The sequence below is a fragment of the Pogoniulus pusillus genome, chromosome 34 (assembly GCF_015220805.1).
Source record: "Pogoniulus pusillus isolate bPogPus1 chromosome 34, bPogPus1.pri, whole genome shotgun sequence".
In the NCBI taxonomy this organism is placed as follows: Eukaryota; Metazoa; Chordata; class Aves; order Piciformes; family Lybiidae; genus Pogoniulus; species Pogoniulus pusillus.
Window position 1 is genome coordinate 14,524,170 of NC_087297.1, and position 20,030 is coordinate 14,544,199.

The following is a 20,030-nucleotide window of genomic DNA, read 5'->3' on the forward strand; positions in this document are numbered from 1 at the left end:
CCAGCACCACCCTGGCACCAAACCGTGTCCCCAGGTGCTATGTCTACCTTTACCTTGAACATCTCTACCTCCCTGGGCAGCCTGTGCCAATGCCTGACCTGTCAGCCTCACCACTGTGCCTGGCAAGGGCATGGAACAGATGCTCCTAGGAGCTGCACTACAGCAGGTGAGGACAGGGAGGTGAGTGGAGACAGCCAGCATGGCTTCACCAAGGGAAGTCTGCCTGACCAGCCTCGTGGCTTTCCACTGTGGTGTGACTACATCAGTGGAGGTCTCTGCAGTTTGCTCTTTGCTTGCACTGCTCTTTTAAAAATATGAAATCTGTACTGAAGAGAAAGATCATTGATGGGACTCAAAACTTGAGTTTGGCCACTCCTTGCCTTGCTGACCAGCACAGGTTTGACATGCCCCTGACACTGGCAGCTTTGCTTACCTTGGCTTCTATCTGGTTTGCACCTGTAGTTAGCTGTGGTAGTTAGCCAAGGTTAAATATCCTCCCCCAGCTCTGATTTAAGCCTTTACCCCCAGCAGAGCATTGTCCTGGGGGCTGTCAGCAGGCACATCACAGCTCTTTGCTTCTGAGATGTTCTGCCTGGTCTAGAGCTGCAGCATCGCCTTGGCTTGGGAACCTCAGGGCTCCTTAGCAGCAGGCCTTGGGGCCGGTTTGTGTCTGCACTGTGTCTGTCGACTGAACTCCACCCACTCCACAGTGAGGTGTGGGTCCCTGCTTGCTTCCTCCTCCCTGCACAGCTGTCCTCCTGGCAGCCCTCCTGCTGAACTGCTTCTAGGTCTGCTTCAGTCCTTGAGCTTTAGAGGACTGAGCAAAGCCTTTGTCCTACGAGCCCCATGAATTGTCATCTGTTTCTCAGGCTCATGAGATCAGTCTTCTGCTGTAGGCTCTGACTGGAACCTGCCACAGCCACCCCTGATGGGTGACCTCCCTGTAACGTCTGCCCCGGGGCCGTGCTGCTGAGGAACCACCAACGGATGTGCTGCTGCCTTGCCAATGCAACCTGTGGGTAAGAGGTTAGCTGGGGCTGGGAAATGTAGAGCAAATGTGTAGTGCTTGGGCTGTGGAGAGGTATGGGACAGCCTCAGCAGGACCTGCCCAAAGCAGAGCTCTAAGTTAGACACTGAGCTGAGTTCATCACCAGGTCAGGCTGGGTGAGGCTCTCAGCAACCTGCAGCTGCATATTTGGATCTGAGGGGAAAAGAGAATTTTCAAAGGCATGCTAGAGCTTGGTCTTCTGAGTATGAATATCTAAGCAAGCTGTGATCCTGAAGTGACAAGGAGTCAACATCTGGGGATGTTTTGCCACATTAGCAGCTGCTGCCCTGAGCTGTGCTTTGGCTGTGGTGGCAGACAGCTGCTTGGCTTCAGCCTGGCAGCCAGGAGAGTCTGCATCCTGCTCACACCCTGGCCTTTTAGACCTTCTGAGATGAAAAGCTCTCTGAGAACCTGCAGAGTAGCAGCACTGAAAGTGCACTGAGCTGAGTACCCAGAAATTCATGTTTTAATTCAGCCTAAAGCTGCTGACATCTTCCAGTACTTGCTCTTGGCACTGCCTGCTCCCAGCCTCGCTTCCCATTATCTGCATTCCAGATTGCTCAGGTCACTAAGCCCAGCCTGTCCCTGCCATGGGCTTGGAAATATCACACAAAGAGCTGCCACAAGCCAACAGCTGGGGCCTCCTGGGGTGCTGGTGCCTTTCTCTGCAATTTATGGCAGGAATGAAGTGGGTCCTGCTAGTGGCCATCCACCTATCTGCCAGTGGGAGCTGCCCAGAGGTTCTGGAGCTGTGTGTGCAAACAGGGCCCCAGCCTGTGCTGTGGGAGAGCAACAGGGCCAGGGACAGAGATGCAAAAGGCAAGCAGGGATCTGCATCAGCCTGCTTTTGGGGGGAGCTATGAGGCTGTGTCAGGGGAAGAATAATAAGACTAGGCTGAGGAAGCTGAAAATGCCTACAAGGGGAAGGTTCTGTTAACTCCTGCAGTGACTGCACACAGGATGCTGCAAGGCAGCACAGCAGGGCCTGAGGTCTGTGTCTTCACTGCTGTGTCTTAAGTGAGATGAACCCTGGTTCGTTGGGGAGGAGGCCTGGCTGCCACACACCTGCACCAGGAGGGCCTTCCACAGCCATAGTTCCCTGGGAGCCACCTGGCTTTGGGCAAACATCTTGGTAGCAGAGCAGGACCACAGCCTGGTGTGCAGCTGCTCCCAGAATGAGAAGGAAAGGTGGTTCCTGCCAGAAGACCTGCTGAGGGGGGAATTGGAGGTGTCACTGCTTCCAGCCTTCCCCAGGGAGCTTGCTTTTGAGGGTGCCCTGGCTCTCCAGGTCCAGCTGGAAGCAGTTAACCACTTTCCTGATTGCTAAGCACTAAGTGCTCTTGCAAAATCAGTGGCTCTGGAGTTAACCTTCTGGTAACTGATGGAGTTCAAACTGATCCTTTGCACAATTACATCTTTTTCTTTTTTCCCCTTCAAACAGAGCTCCTAACTTCACTCCATGAGAAGATGCTGTGAGATGTTGCTTTCCAGATCCTCTCAACTGCATTGTTGCAAAGGAGCTGGCTGCAGTGTGAGGACCATGAAGAGTACTCTGGAAACTCTTTCAAGCACAGGTCTGTAGGCATCCCTCTCTTAAAATCTGTGCAAGGACATGGCTGAAAACAGTACAGAGACATTAATGCTGCTTAGTAACTGTGGTGTGTCTGAACTGGTCTGAATTGGATGTGGCATTCAGAAGAGGTTATTGGGGAGCAGGTACTGGAGCTGTATTTTCATAACTGTAGAATGGTTTTGGTTGGAAGCAACCTTAAAGATCATCCAGACCATCATTTTGAGCTGGTAGAACCCACTGAGCTGACAGGGGTTCCAGAAGAGTCTTGCCACCCACTTTTGCTCTCTCTTGCCTTTGCCTTGTCTGGGCAGCAGCACATGGGTGCTCAGAGTGAAGCAGGCAGGGCACAGGTTCACTTATTTACTCCCTTAAGGTACTCAGCTAAGCTCCAGACAAGCATCACTTACCTGTGGTGCACACTGGTGGCTTCTGCTCTGCTGGGCTCTTTACTTTCCCCCACTGCAGGCACTCTGGGGACTGCATTTTGGTGCTCTAAGCCTTATTCCTCTTTTAGAGGCACTTGTAGAGCCACAATAATGTCCTGCAAAGCATCCTCTGTCCCTCGAGGAGCATCACTTGGTGTGCCCCTCACAGCACTGCAAGCACCGTTCCAGTCAGCCTGGGCTGGTGGTGAGGCTCCTCTGAACAGACTTTTCCTCTTCCCCTCCTCCTCAGCTCTGTTCGCTGTCACTTGGTTCTCTTGGCTCTTTTGTGTGCTGCTAAGATTTATAAGGAGCTCTGCTACCAGCTGGATGGTGTCTTACATCACTCCCTTTGGTCTCAAGACCTTAGAGCAGAGGTTTTACAGTGGTCATAAAATGGACCCCCCCAATATATAACCTACCCTGGCAGATGGGCTGAGTGTGCTGCAGGGAGCCAAGCAAAGGCTGTTCCCAGTGCTCTCCGTGCAGAAAGCTCCTGAGTGCCATTAAAACGAGCAAGGAGCTGACACCAGCTCTGGCTAGGGGAAATTCTCACCACTGCAGGAGACTTCATCTGCACCTTTGTCGAGAGCCAAGCTGGCCTCGGATCTGAGAGCCTTCCACCTCCTGGAGAAGCCCAGCCCCGTGGCTAAGGGAGCTGGAGTCCTCCCGGGGCACGGTGGAACATTCTGATGAAAGCCTGCTCTAGGTAGAGCCACTGGAGCCCTCTCAGCGGCACGGGCAGCAGCTTGGCACCCTGGCTGGCAGGTCGCACTTTGTACTGCCCTCTGTGTTTACCGTGAAGCTGGCAGCTGGATGGAGCTGCTTTGAGGATTCCAGAGGGAAATGATCGCATGCAGCTGCCCTGCCCCATGCACCCTGGGGCCACAGGGCAGTGACATCACACTGGTATAAACCCCTGGGCACCTGGCACCTGGAGGTGTCTGCTGGGCAGCCAACACCCTGCTACCTTGCACAGATTTTCCTTTTCCAGAACCAAACTCCTCAAAGTTCTTTGTGTTCTCTGTGCCCAGAGTTGTCCCTTTGGCTCTGAGGCAGCATCTGTGCAGCCTGTGAAAGGTAAGAAAGTGCAAAGCTGCCTCTGGTTTGCTTAGGAAGAGTTCCAAGGGCACAGGACTTGTGTGGGGTTTGGTTCCCACTGTTAGGAGTGTGCTGGATGAGATCTTAATTGATCTCTTGTTCATTCTGTGCTGGGCAGAATGAAGTCTTTGAAGACAAATTCTGGCTCATAACCTAAACGCTTTCAGCTGTGGCTGCTGAACACAACAATTTCAGAGGAGAATTTTGTCAGTTGCTTAGAGATTTCCTTGTTTTTCTGGAGAAGAAAAGGTTGTAGTTTAACCCTTACCCAGCCCCTGCACAAGTCACACTGTCTGCAGCGGGCGTCTGCCAGCCTGGCTGCGTCCAGCTTGGTCAGAGCATCACACAGTCATCAAGGCTGGGGTGGCTCAGGTTAGAAGGGACCTTGGAGATCATCTGTTCCAACACCCCTGCCATGCCCAGGGACACTTTCCACTAGCCCACATTGTTCAAGACCTAGGCAGCTAGACAGCTTTCAGCTAAACTTAGCTGTTCAAGGCACCCAACCTGGCCTTGAACACCCCTGGGGAGCCTGTGCCAGGCTCTTACCACCCTCACACTGAAGAACTTCTTCCTTAGCTCCAGTCTAACCCTGCTCTGCCTCAGCTTCAAACCATTCTCCCTTGGTCTGTCTCTAGACCCCCTCAGCACAAGTCCCTCTGCAGCCTTCCTGCAGGATCCCTTCAGGCATTGGCAGCAGCTCTGACGTGCCCCTGGAGCCTTCTCCTCTGCAGGCTGCACCCCCCAGCTCCCTCAGCCTGTGCTCACAGCAGAGCTGCTCCAGCCCTTGCATCATCCTTGTGGCCCTCTAAGATCATCAAGTCCAACCTTCTACCCATGAAAGGGTTTATTTGGAAGCCTCTCAGTACCTACCATGTGCTAAATGAGGTCATAGGACCCGAGAGCCATGGAGGCTGGCAGAGCCCTCTGAGGTGTTCTCCGGGGTCCTCGTTTGTGAGTGCTGTTGGGGTGCCAGCAGGAGCCAAGCTGGCAGTGTGGCCTCTGCCCCACAGCAGTGCAGCTGTCCTGCAGTTAGTAACTGGCACAAGAGGAGCCCCAAAGCTCTCGGGGTGCTGTGCTGGCATTTCCTTGCCACAGTTGGCTTGCAGATGGCACTGCACAGAGCCCTGTGCTGTCTGCCCTGGCCGTGCTGCTGCTGCTGGGGGCAAGATGCTGAAGCTGTCAACTTTGTGCTTATTGTGAGCCTCACAGCAATTCATAACCAGTGCTGTGCCTGCATGTCACAAACCCCAGTCCTGATTGTTGCCCATGAGTTCCACATTAGGCTGGAATGCTGATGGAAAGTCAGGAGGGCCTGGCTGTCTGCAGGGCTGTGTAATGTGGCTATGGACACCACCAGGAATGTTTGCCTTAAAAGCTGGAGATCCACACATGCCCCTTTGGTAAACCACGGGGCTGCTGGATAAGGATTTTATTTCCCACTGGAATAAAATCCCCAGCCCAGTGCACACAGTCAGGGACCACATCTGGGAAGCAGCCGTGGGCTGGAGCTCCATCAGCTGCGCCGGTCGCTGTGCTCGCTGCTCTGCACTCAGGCCTCTTGGAGACCAGTCCCTTTGCCAGGGCATCTCTTCTTGGAGCATCTTGGAAAGGTTGTCAGGCACTGGCAGAGGCTGCTCAGGGAGGTGGTGGAGTCTCCATCCCTGGAGGAGTTTGAAGGTCCCAGGGATGTGGTTTGGTGGCAGTGACGTAGCAGCAGCGGTGGGGTTGTGAGCTCTGGGCGAGAGGTTGGGCTTGGTCTCAAAGGTCTCTTCCAGCCTCTGTGGTTCTGTGATCTTGGTCCTTCTGATCATGGAAGGTTTTTGCTCCCAGCCAGCCATGCTCTGAACCTCTTTTAGAGAATATTCTGCCACCTTACTTGGGTGTCTCAGTTTTTATTTGCTTGGTGTGATGTGGAACAAGGACATGAAACTGCCAGAGGAGGTCTGGAGCAGGTGACAAAGACAATAAGAGGGCTGGAGAACCTCTGTGGGGCCAGGCTGGGACAGATGGGGCTGTTCAGCCTGGAGAAGAGAAGGCTCCAGGGACACATTAGGGCAGACTCCCAGGATTTGAATGAGGCTGCAGGAGAGCTGGGGAGGGACTTTGTACAAGGGCACAGAGTGACAGGACAAGGGCCAATGGCTTCAAACTGCAAGAAGCTGGACTGAGATGAGAGGGTAGGAGGGAATTCTCCCCTGTGAGGTGATGAGACACTGGGGCAGGCTGTCCAGAGCTGTGGAGGCTCCAAGCCTGGCTGGATGAGGCCTTGAGCACCCTGGGCTGGCAGGAGGTGTCCCCTGGCATGGCAGGGGGCTGGAGCTGGATGAGCTTTAAGGCCCCTCCCAGCCCGACCCGTTCTAGGGTTCTGTACCTGCTCCAGCCTTCAGGCTGCCAGAAGGAGTTTGTCAGCTCCAGCTTCACAGCGAGGGGAGGCAGAGGAGGGCACTGAGCTCCCTCTGTGACAGAACAGGGACTGCAGTGCTCTTAAACCTTTCTGCTCCTGCCCCAGGAGTCTCTTACCATGCACTGTGGAAAACTCCTTTGGAAAAAAAAGAGAAAGGAGTAACCCCCCCGGCCTGACTTAGCATTTTGCTCCTGCTTTGCTCCCTGGTGAGAGCAGTGAGGAATGAGCCTCTGAGTAAAACGTTTTTCCTGGAGTTTTTAATGAGCCATTTACAGTTTTTATCCATCTTATTTCTGGCTGTGGCCATTTGCTGCTGTGGATTTTTCACAGGGCTGCTGGCAGGAGCTGATCCACCTGTCACAATATCTATTTACTACACACACAGCCTCTCTGCCAAGTTAGCTCACAGTTTACACTGTGGTTACTCCTGAACTCCCAGCAGCCTGAACCTGTGAAGGCAGCTAAATGCTGGCAACCTTCTCGGGAGGGTCATCGAGCTGCAGCCACACAGAGGGATGCTGGAAGTCTGCTGGTGGGGTGGAGCTAACCTGCGAGTAATGAATGCCCCTGCAGAGCCCCTGCTGCCCCCGTGGACGTCTGTGCTGGTGCCTGGCTGCCAGCCCTGGCTGGGTAAGCTGTGTGTAATCTGTTTGTGGAGCGTGGCAGTGAGATCATGCAGAGCTGTGACCTCCCCTCTGGGCACGTCTGAGTGGAGAACAACATTCAGCTGAGTGACTGCCCACAGGTGAAATCCCTCCAGGGGCATGCTCAAATCTTCAAACCTCCCCCCAGAAGCCAGGGCAGGCAGGATCCTGTTTGCATCCCTTGGCCACTCTGCAGCCCTACAGCAGTGTCTGAAGTCAGTTGCTGCCACTCAGAAGTGAGTTTGTTGTGGACTAAAATGTTGTACTCGTTGAATGCTATGGTTTGGGGTGGCCTGCTGGAGAGAGGACCTGGCAGTGCTGGTGGACAAGTTCCCCATGAGCCAGAAGTGTTCCCTCCTGGCCAAGAAGGCCAAGGGTCAAGATAGGTTCTCCTCTTCTACTCTGGGCTGGTGCCAGCTGATCAGTTGGGCAGCACAGAAGGGCTGGGTGAAAGGCTGCAATCATTCAGAGCCCCCCAGGTTTGCTCAGTGATGGGGCAAGGAGGACAGAATCTGTTCAGCTCTCTGTCAGGGCAGGACACTCCAAGCCAACCTTTGCAAGTCAAGGCTCCTTCATGGCAGCTCTGCCAGGCAGCTTCAGAACCTTCACTGGGGGCTGGGCATTTCCTGGGGGCTCCTAGAAACTGCAGGGATGAAGCACTGCTGGGCACTGCTCTGGGAGCTGCTTTCTTTCCTGGCACCCTTTACACCAGCACAGGGCAGGAGCCCAGCATCTGGGGTGGTGCCTACCTCAGTACAGTTTATCCTCCTCAGAAGATTCCATCCCTCTGGACAACCCAAACCCATTAATCGTGGGGAGAAGAGTCAGCAGTTAATAGCAGAATGGAACTTTATGGAGCTCTGAACCTGTGGCCAGGAAAAGCAAACACTGAAGCAGCTGGGTGCAGGGGGGGTGTGAGTGCTGCAGTGTGTCTGTGGAACCTGCTGTCATCTTGCTGAGCTTTCTGTCAGACCCTTAATCAAAACCATGCCTGGACTTGGCCCCTGTTACCCTGATGCTGTTCCAATGCTCTGCTCTGTGCAGAGCACCCAGGTTTGTAACCTTGGAGCACCAGAACTGGTGCCAAAAGTCAGGAGAAAGTGCAGGCTTGGGGCACACATCCCCAGTACCTGCCCCAGATCCACATCAGAAGCAAAGGGCAGGCCATGGAGATGGCCACAACTGCACTCTGCTGGCCAGCCCCAGAGGCTCTGCAGAGCTGAGGGACCAGGCTCAGGGCTGCTGAGGCAGGCAGCTGGGGAAGGCTGACTCATGTGCCCGCAGAGTCCAGCTTCCTTCTGCTGCCCGCTGCCAGGACCCTGCTTTGCCCTCTGTTTGGCCACAGGGAGCCACTGCTGCTGCCGGGAATTCTCCTGCCCCTCGGGAGGTCGCTGTGAGGAAGCCTCTGGGGACTCTTCACAGGGAGCACCTCAGGAGAATTCTCTTCTCACCTCTTGGAAGAAACCACATGGAGCACTTTGGGCAGTGGGAGCAGGGAGTGCTGCAGCTTCCTCCAGAGCAGGGCACTGCTCCCTGCCTGGCACAGCTGCTTCTCTCTTGCTTCTTGCCTGGCTCCTCTCCTGGCAGCAGCTCAACTGAAGCCTCTCTGCCTCTGCTGATGGCAGCCCTGTGAGTTCAGAGGTGTCTACATCTGAATCACTGAGTCAGGAACCTTGCAGGCTCCTGAGTCCTCAGAGGCCCTGCCATGTGCCAGCCCTCTCCAGGGTTGCTGGAGAAAGAAAACTCAGAGGCTGTGGTGAGGAGGCCTGCAGTGACCATCATCATCATCATCATCCTCCTCCAGGCCAAGCTGCGCTCCATGCCCTGGCCCACGCAGCCTATGCATGCCAACTCTGCTTACTCTCTGCAGGGACATAGGCAAACTAAAGCAGTCAGCAGACAGCCTGCCTCTAGGAGACCTCTGAGCAGGAGAGCTCTTAAGGTACTGAAAGCAGCAAAGGGCAGGCTGCTAGCAGAGCATGCCTGTTGGTGTCTGCAGAGCAGGCATGCCCTGAGCTCACAGCCCTGCATGCCTGTTGGTGTCTGCAGAGCAGGCATGCCCTGAGCTCACAGCCCTGCATGCCTGTTGGTGTCTGCAGAGCAGGCATGCCCTGAGCTCACAGCCCTGCATGCCTGTTGGTGTCTGCAGAGCAGGCGTGCTCTGAGCTCACAGCCCTGCATGCCTGTTGGTGTCTGCAGAGCAGGCAGGCCCTGAGCTCACAGCCCTGCATGCCTGTTGGTGTCTGCAGAGCAGGCATGCTCTGAGCTCACCCAGTGGCCAGGGTGAGGTATCAGGGCTGTGGATCTGCTCCCAGCCAAGCCGGCACTCAGCTGGTACCATCAGCTCCGATTTCAGTTGATGGAATAATTATTTTGCTCAGCCAGTTTGCTTTTGAAAAGGGTTACATCAAATAGGCAGAAAACTCTTCCAGATGTCCCTTGCTCTTTCCTGTTGGGAATGCAGGAGCAAATGGCAGCTGAGTCGTTTGATTGATGAAAACAGCACACCTAAGTAGGACCCCATGCTCTGTCCTAATGTATCTGACAAGAGCTCCTCTGAACTCAGCTGTGATCCTGTCTGTGGTCCAGGGATCCCCTCCTGTGTCCCAGCAGCGAGTGCCTCTGGGGCTTGGAGAGTGAAACCTGTACCCTTGCTACAAGCTCATCCCTCTGAGATCATTGAACGTCATGCCAGAGTTTACTGAAGGTCTCCAGTCAAGGCTGTTGAGATCACTTTGGCCTTTGACAGAAGGACTCTTTGTGGATCACAGTCTGGGTTGGAAGGGACCTTGACGCTCATCCAGCTCCACCCCTCTGCCATGGGCAGGGACACCTCCACCAGCACAGGTTGCTCAAGACCTCATCCCACATGGCTTTGCATGTCTCCAGGGAGGGACTTCCACGGCCTCCCTGGGCAGCCTGTGCCAGTGTCTGCCCACCCTCGCTGGCAAGAACTCTCCCCAGTGCCATGCTGCTTCCTGTAGAAAATGCTGACTCCTGCTAGGAATTGCAGGAATCCCAAAGCTGCTGCCTTGGAAGTGCTTTCTCCGTTCTCTCCATCCCCTGTTGCTTCTGGATCCAGCTTCCCAGGCCAGCTCACACCCCCCAGAAAGCCTTCAAATGCCTCTCGGGGCATCGAGAACAGCAGCGGCAGGAGGGCTGCAGAGCCCTGCTTCGCCTCCCTCTGCTGGCTCCGGGCTCTGGCTCCGGGCCCGCAGCGCGGCGCCTGCCTTGCCGAGGTGCCAGTCCTGCTCCTGGCAGCTCAGCCAGGTTCAGCAACACATCTTCAGCAGCTGGCAAGCACTTCAAAAGGCAGTCCCTGCCTTGCCATTCCAAACAGTTCTGTTCTGCGGTGCAGCCCTGCCCTTAGAAAGCCACCCCGGCAGCCTGAACCCAAGCAGCAACTCCCCAGGCTATTTCAGGACATCAATCTCTGACTTACTTTTTCTTTCCACCCGAGTTTCAGGAGCTGTGAGGCAGCAAATAAAGCAGCAATTTGGACTCTCTTCCTGGGGCCTGTGAGGAGGGAGATGCAATGAGTCTACACAGAGCAGCCACAAAGAAGAGGTAGTCTGTGGGGACTAATGAGGTCTGTCACCTCCATTTGCTCCTTGGAAACAAAAAGTTCTGGGGATAATCCTGACTGCCCTGAGCTTGATCACTGACTCGAAAGGCTTTGCCTGTACCAGTGAATATCAAACACTTGGGACCCTTCTTTACATCCTAGGACCAGCTCCATGCCACCAGCACAGAACTTGGGAGAGAGAGGATTCATCTGCCTAGAGTACAATCATGCCAAGGTCTCTTCTGGCATCAGCAGCACAACTGAGTGTAGCCATGGCAAGGCAGGAATTTCACCTTCTCCATCCCCTGTCTTGATTGTCATTTAGCCTCTGTCCTGTCCCAGCAATTCAGCAGCTGAAGGCTGGTCCATAGATGCAGGCACTGCCTGGTTTGTGCCCCAGTTTGAGGAGCAGGAGGCTCTCTAGCAAAGCAGCTGCTTAGCTGAGCACTGGATTTGACTGAATTGCCCCTTCGAGGCAAGCCCCAGTCTCCAGAGCAATAAAGTGTGAGTGTGCCCAGCACTGGAAATGCTAAGCAATGGCTTGGTTTGATTGCACTCCAGCTGGCACACTTGGCACAGAGCAGTCTGCAGGGTTCGTGGGTTTCATCCTGCTCACTCACTGCTGCTTGCTTCAGCATTTCATCTCCAGCTCCTGAAAGACAGCAGCAGCCTTGCAGGAGTTTACAGTTTGCTGGCAGGCAGGCAAGGCAGGGGTGAAAATCTGAAACTCTTTAAAGCTTGAGAGAGCCTCAAAACATTTATAACCCATAGGCATCCCCTTTCCTGCTGGGTCTCTGCCTCTTAGGCCAGGTGCTCTGGCTAGCACGACATGATTCCTGCAAAGAGCCCCAGGAAGGGACTTGTTTTGACAAGGGCTTGCAGTGGCAGGGTGAGAGGGGATGGATTGGAATGTGAGAAGGGCAGATTCAGACTGCAGATGAGGAAGAAGTTCTTTCCAGGGAGGGTGGGCAGACACTGGCACAGGTTGCCCAGGAAGGCTGTGGATGCTCCCTCCCTGAAGGTGTTCCAGGCCAGGCTGAATGAGGCCTTGAGCAACCTGGGCTGGTGGGAGGTGTCCCTGCCCATGGCAGGGGCTTGGAGCTGGATCAGCTTTAAGATTGCTCCCAACACAAACCACTCTGTGAATCTCTGACTCTGCAGAGGAGCCAAGCTGTGGGAGAGGCTTTGGGTGGTGCAGCTCTTAATGCAGCTGTTCAGGGTTGGCTTCACCCCTGGGTGCACACTGCCCAGCCAGAGCCGACCCAGTCAGGCTCCTCCTGCAGCCCACTGAGCATCCTTCTGCATGGCACTCAGCACCTGGTACTAGCTCTGCTCTTCTGCCCAAGGGAGGCCAGAGAGTAGCACTGCCTCAAGGGGGAGCTTTGTGGTGAGGAGCAGGAGCAGGAGCTGTCGGGGTTACCTTAGATCACCCCAGCAGCAATTAGGATGCAGAGGATCAGCCTCCCCAGCCCTCTCTTGGAAGCCTCAGCCTCCCCAGGCTGCAGGCAGTGTCCTGCCTGGGAACAGCAGAGAGTGATGGATGGGGCAGAAATTGGTGATCTCTTGGCAGATGACAAATGTCCTGTGGAAAAAAATGGGCAAATGAAAAAGACTTTGTGCTTGGCTTGCTGGTAAAGAGGTTGCAATGTGGGCTGAGCAGAGGGAGCTCAGACTCTTTAGCTCCTGATACATGGCTCTCCCGAGCTGTTCCCAGCAGCTCTTTGTGGCCAGGGGTGACAGGCAGCAGAGGGATGATTTGCTAACTGCTCTTTGTTTTAGCAGGCCTGCCGGCTGGGCTTTGGCCTGGAGGCTGAGATTCCAAAGCCCCTTTCTCCCTGGAACCATCCAGCTACACAGGCACAGAGTCATGAGCAAGCGCTGCTGGTTCAAGTGCCCTGGGCAGAACGAAGCCTTTGCCATCCTAAATAGCAAACGGCTGCAAGAGTTGCTGCTGTCAGAGCAAGAAGTTGCAAGCTGCAGGTGCTGGGCACTCTCCAAAGGCAGGCACTGGGGCAGGAGCCCTGCTCCCTGCTCCAGCAGGATGAAGCAGAAATTCCTGCCAGGCTGCTGCTCATCCATGCCAGACTGGCACTGAAGGAGGGAGAAGGCCATAGCTGGGCTTGTGAGAGGCACAGAAACCACTGCCAGCTGAGGGCTCTGAGTGATGGACCAGAGGATGCTGCCTGAGGTTGTTCCTCTGAACTTCCCAGCAGAAGGAATTCGCTGTAACAGTTTCTGGGCTCTGGTTCCCATGGAGGGAAGCCTGTGGAGGCCCTTCCTGAGACAGCTGAAAGATAAAGGAACTGTTCCCAGGGCTGGTCACTGAGGCCTGATTGCTGCATTCATCATCCCTATCACAGACAGCCCTTGGCTGTGCTCCACCAGGGCAGAGCAAAGAGCTCACACGGCGAGGGAAGGCAGTTTCATTGCCCTGGAGATGTCCTCGGGCTGAAAGGTGAGGAGCTGGCTGGGGGATGCCATGGCTGGCACCACTGAGCTCCTGGGTGCTGAGGAGCTGGCTGGGTGCTGGGGGCAGCCCCACTGTGTGCAGCCATTCCCAGCACAGCATTCCCAGCTGGGAGCACTGGGGAGAAGGGAGGCTGTGCAGGGGATAAGTGCCCTCATCACTCACACCCTGGGCAGCACAAGTGCCTCCATTAGCCATGTGCAGGTCCTTTGGAGGCTGAGGAAAATCTGCATCCCTGGCATTTGCTCAGTGCCAGGGTAGTGCTTCAGCTGGGCCAAGTCCTTCTGGGCTCTGCCTGTCAGCACACAACCTCCTTAACCCCCCTGGAGCTGCTCCCTGTTCTGGAAGGTGAGCTCAGGACTGGTAACAGAGTGACCTGTTCTAGCAGTCACACAAACGCTGTGCCAGGGAAGGGTTTGTGCCCTTTGGGGGCTGGAGCAGACACAGTCAGACAGAGTCACTTAGTCATATGGAAGTGACAAAGATGTGCTGTTCATTTGGTGTTTTCTTAATGCCTTTCCTGATCTGGAGGCCAGAGTGGAAGGAGCTGGAATTGCACTTGCAGACAGCAGTGTGCAGATGCTGTGGAACTGTAAGAGATGAGGGGCATTTATTTTCTTCACTGCTCCTGTGTCAGGCTGGTATCCATCTGCTCACTGCCAGGGGGGCTCTGGAGCAGCTCAGGTGTGCCACTGCTGCTCTGATGGATGTCCACAGCAAGCAGTCTGCACCCAGACTCTGAAATGCAGCCCTGAAGCTGCTTAAATTGGTTTTCAGCTCTAACACAACTTATGAAGGCTGCTGGGGAGGAGGCAGAGAGTGAGAAATGCCTTTGGAGCTGCTCAGAGCCAGGTCCGTGCCTGTAGGGACACCCAGGCCCTCCCAAGAGCACAGTGCTGCATTTCTGGCATCCTTCGTCTTCCATGCAGCCTGCAGCCTTCTTTCTCACCCCTCCCCCACGCCTGAGTCGCTCCGTGCCTTTGCCAGTTCTCTCTCTGCAGAGATCAGTCTCTAGGCTGTGATCATTGAACTGCTGCAGGGTTCCAGTTTCTAGGCACGGAGGCAGCAGTCTGCAGCAGCAGGTAGCTGGGAGCAGGATCGGTGCCGTTTGATGCTTTCCTCTGCCCAGGGCAGGTGTTTCCTACCCATGAGCAATGTCTTGGCTGTAAATTAGTATCCTTCAGAGGGGCAGGGACTGTCTTCTACTGCCTGCCTGTGTTGAGCCACTCTGCTGCTAAATAAAGTCAGGAGGAGATTTTTCTGGTTTCTGTGCCCTCCCCAGAAGGAGGAAGGCTTCTCTCCTCCTCCTCCCAGCAGCAGGCACAGGGCAGGATGTGTGCAGCAAGCACAGTCTGCCAGTCAGGGGAATTGCCCTGGGGATTAAGCCCTGAATATACAGAGTGGTGTAGCTATAAAGTGAAGTGATTTGATGTGTCAATAAAGCAATCACGGGCAGCACTAAAAGCCCCTGGCTGCGAGTCAAGGCTGATGTCAGAGGCTCGGGGAATGACCCAGTCCATTTTTCTGGCCTGTTTATTGCATTAGCCCCTGGGGCTGCACTTGCCAGATGTTGCTGACGTCTGAGGTGCCCAGACACTGACAGACTGGGCTAAAAATGTCACTGCTCCTGCCCTGCACTTGTGGAAAATGCTCCTGTTTATGAGGGCCATTAGAGGCAAATCAACCAGTAACTGTCCCTAGGTTGTGCTCCATTGCTCACAGCCCAAACCAACACTCAGTGCAGTGTAGGAGCCCTGCAGCTAAAGCAATTCCTTCTATTCTACCAAGGAAATGAGGATTTCAGACAGCTCTGGCACACTTTGGCCGTGTTTTGGGGGCAGGAAGTTGTAATTAGTTTTTTTAATACATGAATTCCTTACAGCCTCTCCAGCAGCCTTGGCTCCGTGCTGGGACACTCTTTGTGCCATGGGCTGAGGCACTGAGCTTTCAGTGTCACCTTCCTGCACCTGGTTCCTCAGTCCCTGCAGCTTCATCCCATTCCCTCAGCCTCAGAAGGTTTCATCCTGCTCCACTGCATCCGAGCAGTGCCTGGCCAGCCCTGGCTGTGCAGACCTGCCTGCAGAGGGGGGCAGGTGAAGCACTGAGCTGGGGTGATGTGCTGGGTTGGTAAATGCCTGTTGACCTGCCAGGCACTGCTGGAGCTGCACTTCTTCCTGCTGACAGCTTGCAGTGCTTCCACTGCTCTGGGGCTGGCCTGCTCTTAAATTAAGAGCTCACAGATGATTTCTGTGAGCCTCGTGGGCAGTGAGAGGTTATAAAAGAAGAGTGAGGCAGACAAACAAATCTGCACCAGAAGCTCTGAGTGGCCAGGTCGTGGTGTCCCCAGCACCTTCCTTCTGCCAAAAGCTTCACCGTTTGCTGTGGCATTGCCGTTCCCTTTTGTTCTCTGTGACAATGAATTGCCCTGCCCAGCTCAGAAGTGCTCTGTGTGAAATGGACTTCAGGCTTAGCACATTTCATCTGCTGTTATTCATGGGTCCTGCATGACCTTAGTGAAGCTTTAAGGGAGTGAGGAACCTGGCTTCAGACACCTGAATCAAGTGCTTGAGTGCCAGTTCACTTGCCAGGGCTTGGCCAGCAGGCAGGTGTCTTACCCTGGCACTGATTTAGGAGGTGCTTCGTGAGGAGGTCTGAAGGGACTGAGCTGCTGTGCTGAGGCTCCTCACCCCTTTCCTGTGCAGCATCTGGCAGTGCAGCTGGTGCTGGATGTGTCTCCCTCCCAGACAAGGCTCACTAGAAGTACTGAAGAGGTGCTGCTGGATGTGATTCATTCCAGCTTCTGATTGCTCCTCCACTGCTCTGCTCCACCCTGGAGCCCTTTGTTTTTTACCCTTGGTTAAGTTCTGCTTTGGGGTTCACAGATCACTGAACAGGCTGGGTTGGAAGGGACCTCAGAGACCATCTGCTCCAGCCCCCTGCCATGGGCACGACATCTCCCACCAGCCCAGGCTGCTCAAGGTCTCACCCAGCTTGGCCTTGAGCACCTCCAGGGAAGGGACATCCACAGCTTCCCCAGGCAGCCTGTGCCAGTGTCTGCCCACCCTGCCTGGAAAGAATCTTCCTCATCTCCAGTCTCATCTCCCCTCTTTCTCTCAGCTGGGTAAGTCCCAGGTTTGAGGAGTGTACAGCTCAGGAGCAGCACTGCACCAACTCACCCCCAAACGTCTGGGGGGGCAGGTAGCCTCTTCACCTCCTACCTTCCCCTTCCACCCCATTTTCGTCAAGCTGCCTCTGCTGCCGTCTCCTGCTCAGAGCACGACCAGGGACAGGCACTCACAGAGCATGCAGACACACCCGGGGTGGGGTAAGGGGGGATCCATCCTGCTGGAGCAGCCCTGGGCCAGCCTGGGGCTGCAGGCCCTTAGCAATCTGAAGTAATTTGCCAGGGCAGTAACCTGAGTTGGGTCCAGGTGAATCCCATCCCATAATCATCACCCTCAGTACAAAGGGGAGAGCTTGAGAACAGGAGATCCCTTTCCTGCTGTGCCTGCTCTGCATTCCCGGGGCTGAGGATGTCTTTAGCTGCTCGATGCTGGGGTGAGTTTGGCAGTTCCACTCAATCCATCTCCATTCTGACCCGAGGGTCTCCTCTCCTTTTCCTGCTCCCCCTCTCTGCTGGGGAGGGGTCATTGGTGCTTGCTGTTGCTGAGGCCCAGGAGCTGCCCTAGGGAGGCTCCAGCACTGGGTGTGCTTTGTTCAGCAGAACTCAGCTTCACCTTCTCCGTGCCTGTCCCTGCTCTGGCATCTGCCTCTCTGCAGCCTCCTGCAGCAGTGCTCCCTGGCAGATGTTGCCGAGGTCCTCCTGAGGCGTGTTTTGGAGAGGTGTGGGAAGTGCTGCATACAGCAGGGCCGTGGCTTTGAGGAGCTTGGCTTCCTCAAGACGTTGTCGTTTTCCTTCCTGCAGTAAGTGCCCATTCGCTCTCCCAGGGCGGGAGGGAGCTTGTCCCCGTCGTGCAGAGGGACATGAGCAGCTCTGGCTCGGAGCCCATGGCGCCACGTGGAGCAAGATCTGTCCATGGTCCTCAGAGCCAGCTCCGGACGAGGCTGCTCACAGCCACCTGCTCCGGCGGAGCAGGCTCTGGGTCTGAAGCTCATCTTCTCCACCAGCAGGAGGTCCTACTCTGGCTTGCATTGCAGCGGCATGGACAAAGAGCTCCCTGTGCCTGGCCAAGCTTTGCACGCTGAGCCGCATCTCGTGTGCGGGACTCGGTCTGAGCTGTCCTGCTCCTGAGCCCTGCCTGTGCCTCCCCACAGCGCGGGGAGGGGCCACAACTTGCTTTACACTCCCTGCTTCACGTTCAGTGATCCTCTGCAGAAGTGACTCATGCAAGACCCAGCCTGAGCTGCTCATTTTGCCTGGGCTTGCTCAGAAGCTGACCAGCTCAGCCGAGCACAGCCCAGCTCACTGCATGTCCTGCCAGACTCCCGGAGAGGTGGATGTGAGGAGATGTGGAAGCTAACAGAAGGAAGCAGGGAAGAAGCAAGCCCTGCTTACAGAATCCCAGCATGGGACTGGAAGGGACCTCTGGAGATCATCCAGTCCAGCCCCTCTGCTACAGCAGGGTCACCCAGAGCAGGCTGCCCCAGACTGTCATGTCTGGGTGGGTTTTGAGGGCCTCCAAAGAAGGAGACTCCACAGCCTCTCTGGACAGCCTGCCTCAGTGCTCTGGAATGATCCTGTCCACAGCTCTGCATTGTTCTTTGGAGCTGCTGAGTGCCATTGATGTAAGCTGCAGGTTCTGGTGCTGAGCATCTGTCTCAGGCCTCTATGTTCTTCTGAAACCCACCTCTGAAGGATGTCATTGAGCAGCCTCCCAGCTTGCCTTGTGGATACAGCTGCTCCCTGGGGTTTCCCCTGAACCAGTCAGCAGGAGCAATGCTGCAGTTGGACTCATTCTGTGGGGGACAAAAAAGGGAAGAAATTAAACTGAGCACCTTGTTGGACTGGAACAAAACCCTCTTTATGGGCAGTCCCAAGGGAGCTGAGGGATTAATTAGTGGGCAAATGGCATACAGGAGTTAAGAGAAAGGCTTCACTTCAGCCTCTAGCCTATAATGCTTTAATTTCCACTTCTAAAAGGAGCCTCTGTGAGTAATTAACCTTTGTATTGACATTTTTCAGTCCACAACTAGGTTTAGGTTTTGGGTTACACTTAAATGAGGCTTCCAGTGCTGAGTCTGGAGTTCACTGCTGAATGAGCAGCTCAGCAGAAAGTTGTCAAGGGGAACCTCCCCAGTTCCAGGTATCAGATTCAGCTTAGGAAAACCTAAGCACTTACATCCCTCCAGAACATTCTTCCCATAATTGACCTTTAAAGTCACAACAGGGAAAGAAAGCCTTGGCTGACATTTAAGGTGCAATGGAGGCTTTCCTCGTGGTCTAGGACAGAGTTTGTTTTTCTTTCCCTGTGGACTATGGGAGGAATGATTGGTGTCTGCTTTTGATCAGCCCAGGACAGCATGGAAAATGACTAAGGGTGCCACTCTGGGAAGTGGAAACTGTTTCCTTTGGAAAAACCCATCATTTGTAATTGCCAGGCAGGCCTGAATGGTGTGATAGCAGGGAACTGCTCTTTCTTTTCATAGCCTCTGAGTTGCTCCATCCCTGTGTGTGCCTGTGGCAGGGCGAAAGAGGACTTTGTGGCTCGGGTCTGTGCCTTCCAGTTGTATTTGCTCACTTGCTTTTGGGAAACAGCCTGTGCCAGAGTTATGCAAGGGTCCCCAGATCCAGAACTCCTGTCCAAAGGCAGGAAAAGGCTGGGAGTAAAACGTGTTGTGACAACCAACAGGCAGAATAGCCACTTGGTCCTGGCTCTCAGGTCACACCTTTGCGTGGCACCATGACTTGTGTCCTATCAAAACCTCCTCCATGGCACTTTGGGGCATCAGACCAGCTCAGGAGTCACTTCCTATCAATGCAGCTCTCAGCACACAGGCAGGAAACAAATCGTGGCAGCAGCCCAAGGTGAGGAGTTGAGGCATGGAACAGCAAAAAGAGCAGCAAAGGGCGGCGCTTTGGAGCGCAGTTAGCTGGTGGCTGCTTAGGCACAAAGCAGTGAGTCTGAGACTGTAAGTCACAGAACAGCTGCAGCTTTGTGACAAGGTCCTGCAGCACAACCTCAGAGCAGTGCTTTGCTGCTGCAGCCCCTGACCACCACACCCTGGAAGAATGCAACCTGAAGGCTCCCTGTGCCCAGGGATTTAACAAAGCTGGCTGAGCCCACAGGCACCCGGGGGTAAATGGCTGCTTTGTGCTCAGTGAGAACAGAAGAGTGAGTCCAAAGCCCAAATCCCACAGGCTTCATCACGTTCCAAAGTGGAGCAAGCTCAGGCAGTGTCCCCAGAGCTGCAGCAGACCCCTTTGGGCTGCTCCCAGGTAACCTGTGCTGCCACCCAGCAGAGGCTCCATTCTTCCCCCCCTGGAGATCACCACCTAGACCCAGTTCCTGCAAGTGGGCTGGATGTGTGTGGGGATGGCTTCCTCTTCCTGCTCCTCTGCTGTGGGTCCCACCTGCAGCCTCCTCACCCTTTTCCTCCAGCTGTACCAGTTGATATTCTTCTGTCTTGTGCTGCCCAGAAATGCCTGCAGCTTTGCCAGCAAGGTCGGCACCACTTCCAAAGCCAAGATTCTCTCTTCCCAGAGGATTTAGGATCTGTGTCCAGCAAAGCAGGTCAGATTGCACCTTCTGGCTACCACATGGGGCAGTTTCCTCAGGGGCAGTGCAGCCCCAGCAGCACCCTGCCAGCTCTCACCCGAGTGAAGCTTCATCTGTTTGGTACCA

The 20,030-nt window shown here is 54.9% G+C and overlaps 1 long non-coding RNA gene across 3 annotated transcripts in view; it reads left to right on the forward strand.

The window, feature by feature from the left end:
* Window positions 1-11,245, forward strand: part of LOC135189779 (uncharacterized) — a 33,019-nt gene extending 21,774 nt beyond the window's left edge. For 2 of the 3 annotated variants that reach the window (XR_010308294.1, XR_010308296.1), the window contains 3 exons: window positions 870-1,019; window positions 2,490-2,622; window positions 10,662-11,245. This is a non-coding gene — a long non-coding RNA (uncharacterized LOC135189779). Of the gene's footprint in view, window positions 1-869; window positions 1,020-2,489; window positions 2,623-10,655 lie in introns of all 3 variants that reach the window. The other variant, XR_010308295.1, reaches the window with a different exon arrangement.
* The last annotated feature ends 8,785 nt before the right edge of the window (window positions 11,246-20,030 follow it).